The sequence below is a fragment of the Scyliorhinus torazame genome, chromosome 8 (genome assembly GCF_047496885.1).
Source record: "Scyliorhinus torazame isolate Kashiwa2021f chromosome 8, sScyTor2.1, whole genome shotgun sequence".
Classification (NCBI taxonomy): Eukaryota; Metazoa; Chordata; class Chondrichthyes; order Carcharhiniformes; family Scyliorhinidae; genus Scyliorhinus; species Scyliorhinus torazame.
In genome coordinates, this window is record NC_092714.1 from 60,443,727 (window position 1) to 60,457,598 (window position 13,872).

Below are 13,872 nucleotides of genomic sequence, written 5' to 3' on the forward strand. Positions count from 1 at the left end.
ACCTCTGCGTTCTCCCACCTGCTGCTCCTCTCTTTCTTGGTCCATCTGAGCACGCACTCTCGATCAGCGAACCGATGAAACCGCACCAGCACTGCCCGTGGCAGCTCGTTAGCCCTGTGCCTCCTCGCCAGCACTCTATGGGCCCCTTCCAGCTCCAGGGGCCCTTGGAAGGACCCCGCTCCCATCAGCGAGTTTAACATGGTGACCACATAGGCCCCCACGTCCGACCCCTCCAGCCCCTCCGGGAGGCACAGGATCTGCAGATTCTTCCGCCTCAACCGATTCTCCATCTCCTCGAACCGTTCCTGCCATTTCTTGTGGAGCGCCTCGTGCGCCTCCACCTTTACCGCAAGGCCCAAGATCTCATCCTCGTTATCGGAGATCTTTTGGCGGACCTCGCGGATCGCCACCCCCTGGGCCGTCTGGGTCTCCAGCAGCTTATCAATAGAAGCCTTCATCGGCTCCAGCAGGTCCACTTTGAGCTCCCTGAAGCTCCCTGGATAACCTCCTGTTGCTCCTGCGCCCACTGCATCCACGCTGCCTGGTCCCCGCCCGCCGCCATCTTACTCTTCTTCCCTCGCACTTTCTTTGGGTTCACCACCACTTTTTTAGTCGCCCCGCTCCTGGTCCAAGCCATACACTGTCGGGGGAATGTTGCAGTCTTCTTCCCACACCGGGAAATGTCGAAAAAATGCCGTCGGGGGCCCTGAAAAGAGCCCAAAAGTCCATTCCAAGCGGGAGCTGCCGAACGTGTGACTTAGCTCTGCATAGCCGCAACCGGAAGTCCCCAGTCCGTAGCTTCAATAGCTCAGCCCGCTTCCACAGCAGGCGCGCCAGCATGATGCTCGCCCTCCCCCCCACACTCACACTGCACCCCCCTTGCCCTACGCAGCTGCCCCACAACCCTCCCCACCGCCAGCCCGCAAAACTGCTCCCACAACCCCTTCCCACTCGCCAATCCCTCCACGGTGGGCACCCTCGAATATTCCCTGTCCATCTCCACTTTCTGCTCTAGTCAGTCATGTTCCTCCTTCCTTTCCCCACCCGCACGGGCCCCAAACAAAATAATTTCCCCCTGGACTACTGCCTTCAGTGCTTCCAAAAAAATGGCCACCGACACCTCCCCATTCTGATTCAAGTCCACATACTCTTTAATCGCCGCCCGCACCTTATCACAAAAACCTCCATCTGCCAACAACCCTGAGTCAAACCTCCACCCTCTGCTGACTTCCCTCAGTTCTAATGGTACTTCCAGGCCCTGACCCCTATCTTCCCCCAAGACCAGTACAGCCAATCCGTTGTGGAATTGCTTCATCTTCGAGTCTCCCTCCTGGGGCTCAGAGATATACAGCTCCAGGTAGAAGGTCGCAAAGGTTTCATTGATCTGTTCTGGCGCTGCAACTAGCATGCCGCTCCTGTCTTTTACCTGGGCTATTTCCTTTGTGGCTGCCTGCTTTCTCAGCCTATGGGCCAACATGCGGCTGGTTTTGTCTCCACGCTTGTAAAAGGTCCTCCCTGTCTGGAGGAGCAGGCGCACTGCTTTCCCAGTGAAGAGCAAGTCAAAGCCCATTTGTAGCTTTTTCCTCTCCGCTAGTAGTTCCACGGTCAGGATCGTGGAGCACCGCCAGTCCATCTCCAGCATGGAGTCGACCAGCTGTTGCCTAGCTGCCTTCTCCTTCCTTTCTTTGCGGCCTTGTATGCAATAATTTCCCCCCTTATTGCCGCCTTCAGTGTCTTTCAGAATGTGGAGGGTGAGACCTCCCCATTCTGGATGTTGGTAAAATACCTGTCCATGGCTTGTGATATCTGTTCACAGAATGCCTTGTCAGCAAGGAGGGCCATGTCCAGCATCCATGGGGGTCGTTGTGCCCGGCCTGTCTCTGACCTCTCATCTACGTAGTGTCGAGCATGGTCAGAGATTTGATTGCGGAGTACTCCGCTCCTACTATCCCCAGATGCAACGCTTTCCCCACTACCAAGGTGCTGATCCTGATGTAAACCCTGTGTTACCTGGGAGAAGGAAAACTCCTTCTTCCCTAGGTGCGTGAACTACAGGGGTCCACAAAGTTGTTCGACTCACTCGCCATGTTTGATAGTTTCCCTGATTTGGGGCTGGATCCACCCGTCCTTGGGTCCTGTTCGCTGTTAAAGTCTCCCACTTCATGAGTCGCAGTGTGAGCCTATGTCGGGGATTTCTGCCATGGTTTTCTTTATGAATTCTGCGTTGTGCCAATTGGGGACATTACACGTTTACGAGGACCACTTGTGTCCCTTCCAGGACACCACTAACCATGGCATACCGTTCCCCCTGGGTCCGTGACCTTCTTTGTCGCCATGAAGGGTATCCTCTTGTTGAGTAGTATGGTCACCACCCTAGCCCTCGTCCTGTAGCACAATTGATAAGTCTGTCCCACCTAGCTCTTTCTTACCCGCAGTCAGTCCTTCTCCCTCAGGTGTGCCTCTTGGAGGAAGATAATATCGGCCCTCAGACATTTCAGATGGGTGAAGACTCTGGATCTTTTTACCGGGCCATTTAGTCCCCTGACATTCCTGGTAACTATCCTGATGGGTGGTTTCTGTGTCCCGCTTCCTGCGGGGTCAACCATACTTACCTTGTGGATGCACCTTATACTCCGGGGTTTCCTTTGTCCGGGGGTGATCCAAAATGGCTGTTGTCGCCATGTTCATGTGCCCCTGCACTCCAGGATTTCCCTTGGTCTAGGGGCCATCCAAAATGGCTACTGTCGCTGTATTCACCATGTGGACGGGTCCCTGCACTCCAGGGTTTCCGTTTATTTGGGGGCCATCCAATATAGCCGTTCTTGATGTATTTGTTTCTGCTGTTGCCATATGCGTCCAGTCGTAGCCAACGTTCTATCTGCCTGCCCCTCACCCCTCCAAACTCCCGGTTCTCCCCCTGGCCTGACTACCCTCTTTTGCCACCCCCCCCCCCCCCCAGGCCCCCCCATGCCCCTGTGGCCCTCACCCCTATTTTTCCCCCCTTCATCCCCCTTACCTAGAATTTCCTCCCCCCTTCTTCCAGGAACTCGCGCTCCCATGGGAGCTGTGCAGCCCCTCCCATTCTCTCGTATTTCCCTGTTTCTGCACCTCACCGCTCTCATCCCCTCCTTTCTGGGATTCATGACAGATCAAAAACGAGGCATTTCTATCCCGCACAATTGTCCTTTTTTTAAAAACAAGTTTGATTTCATTGTTGTTGTTGCTGCCTACCCAGCTGGTGCCTGCGCACAAATTCGTCCACTTTGGGCAGAGTGGTGAAGTAGTACTCTTTCCCCTGGAAGGTTACCCAGAGCATGACTGGGTACAGCATCCCAACCCGCACCTTGTTCTTGTATAGGGCTGCCTTGGCTGTGTTGAATTCAGCCTGGCTCTTGGCCACGTCTGCCCCAATGTCTTGGTACACACGGATTGAGTGTCCCTCCCACATTACAGGACCATGTGTGCCTTGCCCAAGTCAGGATCTTCTCCCTGTTTTGGTACCGGTGCAGCTTTGCGATAATGGTCCGTGGCTGCTCCCCCATTTTAGGCCTCGGCCAGAGTGACCTGTGGGCTGTCTACCTCTGGAGGTTTGAGGAAGTTCTCCCCCCCCCCCCCCCCCAACCAGTTTCCCCAGCATCTGGCCACATGCCATGCGGTTCCTGCCCTTGATTACCCTCTGGTAGGCCCACAATGCAGAGATTTTGGTAATGTGACTGGTCCTCGACCTTCCCTTTCAGGTTCCCTGGATCGCCACCAACCTTAACATCTGCATCTCCAATGAGGAGACCTTCACCATTGCCCTCATCTCTAGTTTGACGGCATCTCTGTGCTTTAGGAGCTCCTGCGTTAGAGAGTCCATCCACTCGCTTCTCGGTGGATAGTCCAGCATGTTTTTCGGCGACACATTGTGTTCAGATGCAACCGACTCCGTCCCACTCCACATACTCAGTCGCCTCATCCTTCCTTTCCAGGCTCTTACTGATCCTGTCGTCTTTTCTGCTCCTACAATTGTTTTCAGGCATTTTCCAATAGCTGTGGTGATCTTGAAGGAGGATGGGAGGTTTTTCACAAAATTAGTGGCCTATTTTTGGGCTAAAAGTGCCAAATTCCAACTTTCAGGAGGAGGGCCACCATTCCTGTGTCCGCTCAGCACATCCCCGTCACTGAAAGTCCGGGGGGGGGGGGGGGGGGTCCACGGGGAGATCAATTGAGGTGGCCCTGTGGGTCTCGTGAAGGTTATTACATTCAGGTTCTTCCTGCTTTTCTTTTCCCACTTTCAGTCCTTGCTGTAGCCATACTGCGCCTCACTATTAAGAGGTACAGTCTCGTTCAGGTTAATTTTACGTGGTTCTCGCTTTGCACAAACGAAAGACCCTGATTTGTGCAGCCACTCAACAGCACATTCAACGCTGGACTCCACAACACTATCATTCTAATTAGCAGGCAGCACAAAGTTTGCATGCTGCTTGTATCATTTTGAACAAGCAGGGATATTCAAATCAGCCCTGTTTTTTTCTCCCTTAAATGGACAGTGAACATTTGGAATGCTGTTTAGATGTTCTAGATATATAGAACATACAGTACAGAAGGAGGCCATTCAGCCCATTGAGTCTGCACCAACCCACTTAAGCTCTCACTTCCACCCTATCCCTGTAACCCAATGACCCCTCCTAACATTTTGCACACTAAGGGCAATTTAGCATGGCCAATCCACCTAACCTGCACATCTTTGGATTGTGGGAGGAAACTGGAGCACCCGGAGGAAACCCACGCAGGCACGGGGAGAACGTGCAGACTCCGCACAGACAGTGACCCAGCGAGGAATCGAACCTGGACCCTGCTGCTGTGAAGCCACAGTGCTAGTCACTTGTGCTACCGTGCTGCCCATTGTGGACATATTCCCTCAATTAATAAAAAAATAAGAACCTTACTAAGCTTAGCATTTACAATGCTTTTAGAAGACCACAAAATCAGACCTCACAATGTAAAAAGTCAGCACATAATGCACAGCAGTGCCATGGAGAACAGATTGAATTATTTATCAAATAGTTTGCTGGTCGGTTTAGCTCAGTTGGCTGGACAGCTAGTTTGTGACACAGAGTGAAACTAAAACCATGGGTTCAATTCCTGTACTGGCTGAGGTTATTCATGAAGGCCCTGCCTTCTCAAACTTGCCCCTCACCTGAGGTGTGCCGATTCTCAGATTAAATTGTTACCAGTCAGCTCCTCCACTAAAAGGGGAAAGCAGCTAATGGGACTATGGCTACTTTAGTTTGCTGGTTCAAATTAGAACAAGGGAATACTCTGAAGCATGCTATAATAAGACAAGCACAATTGCATATAACTTCCAGTAAACTATTTAGCTTATGCACGGTCTAACTTTGTAATTTACTGTGTTCTTTCAATACAGAGATCTGCTTGGAAATAGCATTTGTTGAGAAATCAATTAAGTTGGCTTTTCACTAATTATGCAGTGATGCACATTTAGAACAACTATATTTCTTACCTCACGATCTTTATTGAAGAAACCCATTCTGAAATTTATAATGATATCGACAAGATACAATATGTCAGATACAAAACTGAAAGTTCTCCATCCTATTGTTTTCATGCCTTGATCTTTATCAAAGAAAGTAATTCCAAGAGGTGTGACAATAAGATTGGCAAATGTAAGGACCAACATATACATAATATAGTAGCTCCTGCAAATAGAAAAGCAATATCATTTAATAATGTTATTAGATCATGGCAATCAATATTAGTAATTCTCAGTCATTCAAAAACAATACAATCAAATAAATAAAAACTGAAATTAAAACAAAATACTCTGGGATGCTGGAAATCTCAGATTTTAATCTCAAAGGGAACCCCCTCCAAATATGGGTTAAGTGGACATTTCCAATAGCTGGATTATTTGCAATAGCTACAATAAAGTAGCCTCGTTCCCTCATGAATATGCAACCCAGTATGCCTACAAACAACAAATTCAATTTTAAATGAAAACTCAGTGTAGCGGTAAATGTGTGAAAAAGACGTCATTCAATTTTTGAACACTCTACAATGACGTGACCTTACAAAGACTTTGCATTGAAGAATGCCGTGAGTTAGCTTTGCAAAAGCTGTAATTTTTTCTGTTCATCATGCTGTTTTCTGACATGCTCGATACAGTTCGCCTTGTTATCAATGCAGTCAAACATATTTTTGGTGTTTTCATGCTACAAACCCAGAGCATCTCTATGGCCTTTGCCATATTGGCTAGGAAAGCAGGCCAGTGAGTGGGCAGGCATTAATTGTCATCAGGGTTTTCAGGGTCATCATCTAGCTCCGCAAAAGCTTCCATGGCTGTCTCTGCTGGAATTTCCATGCCTCTCCCACAGCCGAGTGAAAAGTGCTTTGTCATCAGGTTGATTGGTCTAATCCTGCTCTTCCTTGTTCTTGGCCTCTTGTGCAGTCATAATCTGCTAGAACCCAGAATGGTGGAAGGAGTTGGGAACTGTGGTTTCGGCCACATATTTTGCATCATGAACATGCTCTCTAAAAGAGTTGTATTGCACTCCTGTTTTTTATTCATGGCCTCAATAACCTGATCGACCAGATGCCATCGGTAGTGGGTTTTCAGGTTTGTAATTATCCACTGATCCATTGGCTGGAGCATGATCTTGGTATTGATAGTCAAAAACAACAGTTTTGGGCTCTTCAGACCAATGATGTAGGTGTCATGATATGCAGACACACACATAATGATATAAAGACAAGCAGCTAATGGACACAGAGAACAGGACATGACCAATAAGCAGGCAGGACACTCAGGAGACACGAGGCACTCACACTCTGGCTCTTTCCACTGATGAACATCTAGAGAGTCAGTCAAGGTGTTATTACAATCTCACACCTGTCATGATATCCACATCAGCATATCATGGTGCAATCACACACACACTGATGGACAGACAGTTGGACCAGCCAGCACACACATAACATCGCAGCCAATCACCAGTGAGAGCACACACACTATAAAACAGGGAACACCACAGTTCCCTCTCATTCTACCAGGAGATAGCTCAGAGCACAGAGCTCACAGCGTGCCACTCAGACATAGTCCATGTGCTGAGTGCCTCACTAAGATAGTGATAGGGCTGGGTCCACAGGGTAGCTGGTGAAGCACGTACCCAAGTTTTGTAAGGGCCACGAAGAATCCAGCACGAGTTTAAGGATACAAGGTAATAACATTTATTTACAATAACATATATATATATATATATATATATATATATAACAGCAGCAGCAACTTCCCTTGCTGCACACTCCTTCCTGCTGGTTCCTAAACTGGCCAGCTGTATTTATACTTGGAGTTTACTAATGGTTTCTCCGCCCCCCTCATTGGGGAAGCTCATACTCCCACAGGATTGTGGGATTGTCATTAGTCCCCAGCCAATGGTAAGCAGGCAGGTTATAACACCAAGCAGGCAGTTAGTTGTAACCGGTGTTAATATAATAAAACAGAGTTGTACCATCTACAGCCGTGTTGGATCATTTGTGCAGCTGAACACCCAACACGACATGATACCAGTAGTGGAAGCTAGCCAGCAACTGTGAGACCTGCCTGCACCCTTTCAAAAATCCGCCATCCTGCTCCATGGAAATCACCAGCCCGCCGCAGTCGCTCCGAATCGCTGTAAATCTTGGCGTCAACTGGAAGCAGTTTAAACAGCGCTTCCAGCTCTTCTTAGAAGCCACAGACAGGGAGAATGCATCGGACACCAGGAAGATCGCCCTCCTCCTCTCCACGGCGGGGCAACATGCCATCCACATCTATAACTCCCTGGCATTCGTGGAAGGCGAGGACAAAACAAAATATAAGACGGTGCTTCTCAAGTTTGATGAACACTTCATCGTGGAAGTCAATGAGAGCTTTGAGAGGTACCTCTTCCAGCAGCGCCTGCAGGGTAAGGATGAGCCTTTCCAATCTTACTTGACACACCTCCGTATCCTCACGCAGTCCTGCGGCTATCAGGCCACCTCCGACTCCATGATACGGGATCAGATAGTTTTTGGGGTCATCTCGGACACCCTACGCCAGCAGCTCCTTAAAATAGAGCGCCTCACCCTAGCGACTGTCATCGAGACCTGCGTCCTCCATGAGAACGCGACCAGCCGGTACTCCCAAATCCAGGCAGCCGAAACGGCATGGGTCCTATAAGGCGGAGCGGGTCCAGTCGATCGAGTTCCTCCTGGCCCGGACGAGGGCGGCCATTTCGCGCGCTTTCCGAGGCCTCCCGCGCTTGTACGCGCCAAAAGAGGGGACGTTGACGCAGAGGGACGTGATGCGCAGGCGCGCTCTATGCAGGACCGCACCGCGCATGCGCGGTGGCGCAACGAACGCCATGACGTCATGACGTGCGGCAACTGTGGCTCCGCCCACTTAAAGCGGCAATGTCCGGCCAAAGCGCGACAATGCCTCCGCTGTGGCAGGATGGGCCACTACGCTGCCTGCTGTCGAGCAGCTCAACCTGCCAACTCCCAACAAATCCGCCAGCCTCGCAGGGACGTGCGGGCGATTCAGCCCCCCTACACTGAGTCATATCCAGATAGTATGCAGACCAGCGATACCGAAGACAGGGAGCCCTTCCGCGTTGCGGTAATCCACAAGAACCGGATGTCCCCAAGTCGGAACCACCAGCCGCTGCCAGTGCACAGCATTGATCCGGACGATGAGTGGTGTGCCACCCTAACGGTCAACCGATCACAGATCACATTTCGCGTGGACACTGGTGCCTCCGCCAATCTCCTCGCATGGTCAGCCTTCCAGACCTTGAAGGTTAAACCACCGATTCTGCCATCCCACTGTCAGCTGGTTGACTACAATGGAAACGTCATCCTGGCAACGGGGTCCTGCCAGCTCGATGTTACACACAACTCACACAAAGCCACAATATCATTTGAAATTGTTGGATCCTCGAGGGACTCTCTGTTAGGTGCACAGGCGTGCAAGATCCTCCACCTCGTTCAGCGGGTACACACTCTGTCTCCAGAAGGCACGTCCGATTTTCCGGATGCAGACTTTAGGGCGCAGATCCACTCACTCCTCGCGCACAACCAGGAAGTTTTCGAGGGCATGGGCACACTGCCCTACACGTACAAAATACGGCTCAAACCGGGCGCCACCCCGGTCATTCACGCTCCTCGTAGGGTCCCAGCACCATTCAAGGACCGCCTCAAGCAGCAGCTGCAGGTCCTGCAGGACCAAGGAGTGCTTTCCCGGGTCACGGAGCCAACGCCATGGGTCAGCACCATGATGTGCGTAAAGAAGCCCTCCAGCGAGCTCCGGATCTGTATCGACCCGAAAGATTTGAATCACAACATTATGAGGGAACACTACCCCATACCCAAACGAGAAGAAATCACGAGCAAAATGGCTCGGGCAAAAATATTTACCAAGCTTGATGCCTCCAAGGGCTTTTAGCAGATTCAACTGGATCAGTCCAGCAGGAAGCTGTGCACTTTCAACACTCCATTTGGCAGATACTGCTACAATAGGATGCCATTCGGCATCATCTCGGCCTCCGAGGTGTTCCATCACATCATGGAACAGATGATGGAGGGTATCGAAGGGGTACGCATCTACGTAGACGACGTTATCATCTGGTCCACCACACCACAGGAGCACATCAGTCGTCTCCAGCGTGTCTTTGCACGGATACGAGATCAGGGCCTGCGCCTCAACCGAGCCAAGTGCTCTTTTACCCAGACTGACCTCAAGTTTCTGGGGGAACCACATCTCCCAGTCGGGTGTACGGCCGGATGTCGACAAAGTGGCAGCCATTGCAGCCATGCAGAAGCCGTCAGACAAGAAGGCAGTGCTGCGCTTTCTTGGGATGGTCAACTTCCTGGGGAAGTTCATTCCTAACCTTGCTTCGCACACGACTGCTCTTCGCCACCTGGTCAAAAAGACAACGGAATTCCAGTGGCTGCCCGCACACCAGAGTGAATGGGAGGAGCTCAAGGTCAAGCTCACCACCGCCCCAGTACTGGCATTTTTCTATACCACACGAGAAACAAAGATCTCAACTGACGCCAGCCAATCCGGCATTGGGGCGGTACTCCTGCAACGGGACGACACCGCATCATGGGCCCCGGTTGCCTATGCGTCGTGGGCCATGACCCCCACTGAACAGCGCTATGCGCAGATTGAGAAGGAGTGCCTAGGCCTGTTGACTGGCATCGACAAGTTTCACGATTATGTATATGGACTTCCGCAGTTCACTGTGGAGACCGACCATCGCCCCCTGGTCGGCATCATTCAGAAGGACCTCAACGATATGACCCCTCGCCTCCAGCGCATTCTGCTCAAGCTCCGGAGGTATGACTTCCAACTTGTCTACACCCCGGGGAAGGATCTCATCATCACAGATGCTCTGTCCAGGGCGGTCAACACACCGCCCGACTCGGAGGGGTTCGTTCGTCAGGTCGACGCACAAGTAGCCTTCACATCGGCCAATCTGCCGGCCACTGATGCACGTCTGACCCACATTCGCCGTGAGACTGCGGCTGACCCCCTTCTACAGCGTGTGATGCGCCACATGGCGGAAGGGTGGCTCAAGGGGCAGTGCCCACAATTTTACAATGTCCGGGACAACTTGGCCATCATTGATGGTGTCCTCTTGAAGTTGGACCGGATTGTGATCCCACACAGCATGCACCGGTTTGTCCTCGAACAAATGCACGAAGGCCATCCCGGAGTTGAAAAGTGCAGGCGGAGGGCCAGAGAGGCTGTGTACTGGCCGGGCATCAGCGACGACATCGCCAACATGGTGCTCAACTGCCCCACCTGCCAAAGGTTTCAGCCAGCGCAACCCACTGAGACCCTTCAGCCCCATGAGTTGGTCACGTCCCCCTGGGCGAAGGTGGGCGTGTACCTCTTTCATGCGCTCGGCAGGGACTACATTATTCTGATTGACTACTTCTCAAATTATCTGGAGGTCATACGCCTGCACGACACGACGTCATCTGCTGTCATCCGGGCATGCAAAGAAACCTTTGCTCGCCATGGAATTCCACTCACCGTCATGTCTGACAACGGGCCTTGCTTTGCGAGCCAAAAATGGTCTTCCTTTGCCACTTCATACAACTTCACACACGTGACGTCCAGTCCCTTGCATCCTCAGTCGAATGGCAAGGTGGAAATGGCGTCCACATTGTGAAGCGGCTCCTCTGCAAGGCTGCTGATGCCGGATCTGACTTCTATTTAGCCCTGCTGGCCTATCGCTCGGCCCCACTGTCTACGGGCCTCTCGCCAGCCCAGCTGTTGATGGGTCGCACCCTCAGAACCACTGTGCCGTCCATTCATGCTCCTGACCTCGACCATGCTCCAGTATTGCGAAGGATGCAACAACAGCGTGCTCAGCAGAAGGTGGCACATGACGCTCGGGCGACTGATCTTCCTGCCCTGGCTCCTGGAGACAACGTCCGCATACACCTACCGGAGGGTGGCTGGTCGGCAACCGCCGAGGTTCTCCGCCACGTGGCTTCCCGCTCATTCCTGGTTCGCATGCCTGATGGCTCCATTCGACGCCGTAATCGGCGGGCCCTTCATCTGGTTCCGCGCTCGCTACGAGATCATGCACCGGTGCCACGCCCTCCTATTGTCCCTGATGTCGACTTTGTTGAGCTTCCTGCCACTCTGCCTTTTCCTCTCTCTCCCGTGGCCAGGCCCATTCCTCAGCCGGTGGACCCTGACCCACCCTTGAGGCGGTCAACCCGAATTCGTCGCCCAACTGAGAGACTTGACCTATGAGCCTGTTAGCACATTGGACTCACTGAATTGTTTTACAGTACTGTTAACGAGTTTCTTTTCTTGTCGTTCATTGTTCCAGAAGTTTTCTCTCGTCGTTTGCTGATTGCATTTGTTCTGTTATTGGTACAATCTCGTTGTTCTGTTGCACCTGACACCTTCCTCTGTATATAGTTCAGCCTCATGTACATGTTGTAAATATTGCACACACATACTCAGATGCACTCAGTACACATTTCTATTTATTAGCATGTAGGCACATATTCTTTGTGAAAGGGGGGATATCATGATATCCACATCAGCATATCATGGTGCAATCACACACACACTGATGGACAGGCAGTTGGACCAACCAGCACACACATAACATCGCAGCCAATCACCAGTGAGAGCACACGCACTATAAAACAGGGAACACCACAGTTCCCGCTCATTCTACCAGGAGATAGCTCAGAGCACAGAGCTCACAGCGTGCCACTCAGACATAGTCCATGTGCTGAGTACCTCACTAAGATAGTGATAGGGCTGGGTCCACAGGTTAGTTGGTGAAGCACGTACCCAAGCCAGCAGTTAGTTGTAACCGGTGTTAAGATAATAAAACAGAGTTGTACCATCTACAGCCGTGTTGGATCATTTGTGCAGCTGAACACCCAACACGACAACACATCCACCACGTGGCTAAGAGCTAGTCTGGTTCAGTCAGACAGAGTAACCACACTTAAGTTAGCAGAGAGTCGAACTCAGAGAACTGTGCTAAATGTGCTATTAGTTCAATAAACCTGATTGAACTAACTTCAAGGTCTGGAGTATCTTTTTGATCTATGCTGCACCCAGTTGCAGTCAGTGTTATACCAGTGTGCCGAACACGACAGTAGGGATGGGCAGGGCAGGTGTGAAATGAAATGAATGAAAATTGCTTATTGTCACAAGTAAGCTTCAAAAGAAGTTACTGTGAAAAGCCCATAGTCGCCACATTCCGGAGCCTGTTCGGGGAGGCTGGTATGGGAATTGAACCGTGCTGCTGGCCTGCTTTAAAAGCCAGCTATTTAACCCAGTGTGCTAAACCAGCCCCAGTCTGTAATGATAATAATTTTGTTGCTTTTGTTGACATGTTTTGTTCACTTTCCTGATATACAGACATACAAATTAGGATGAGGAGTAGGCCATTCTGCCCCTTGGGTTTGCTCCGCCATTTGATAAGATCATTGCTGATCTGATTGCGGCCTCTAGTTTCCTGTTGACCATTTTATATCCGTTGACTCCATTGTCAGTCAAGAAACTATGTAAATACATTTAAAATGTTCAGTTACCCTGACTCTATCGCTCTCTGGGGAAGAGAATTAATTCCATTGACTCATGACCCTCTGAGACAAAACTTTTCCCTCATCTCCATCTTAAATGGGATACCCTTTATTTTTAAACTGTGTCCCCAGTTCTAGTCTCTCCCACAATGGGAATAGTCCTTTCAGTATCCACCCTGTCAAGTCCCCTCAGGATCTTCTAGGTTTCAATAAGATCACCTCTCATTCTTCTTAAACTCCAATGGATTCAGGCCCAACTAGTCCAACCTTTCTTCATAAGATAACCCCCTTCAACCCAGTAATCAGTCAAATGAGCCTATAATTTGATTATGTCCTTTCTAAAATAAGAAGACCAAACTGTACACAGTACTCTAATGGAATTATAGAATTCCTACAGTGCAGAAGGAGGCCATTCGGCCAATCGAGTCTGCACCGACGCTCTGAAAGAGCACCGTGCCTATGTCCACTCATCCGCCCTTTCCCCGTAACCCCACCTAACCTGCACACCTTTGGACACTAAGGGGCAATTTAGCACGGCCTATCCACCTAAACCGCACATCTTTAGACTTTGGGAGGAAACCGGAGCACTCAGAGGAAACCCATGCAGACACAAGGAGAATGGGCAAACGCCTCACAGTCATCCAAGTCCGGAATTAAATTCAGGTCCCTGGCACTGTGAAGCAGCAGTGCTAACCTTGTCCAGATGTGGTCTTACCGTGCAGCAATTTCCTCAATTTTTGTTTAATTCTTGCCAGAGGCTGACTGAATGCAATGCAGGCG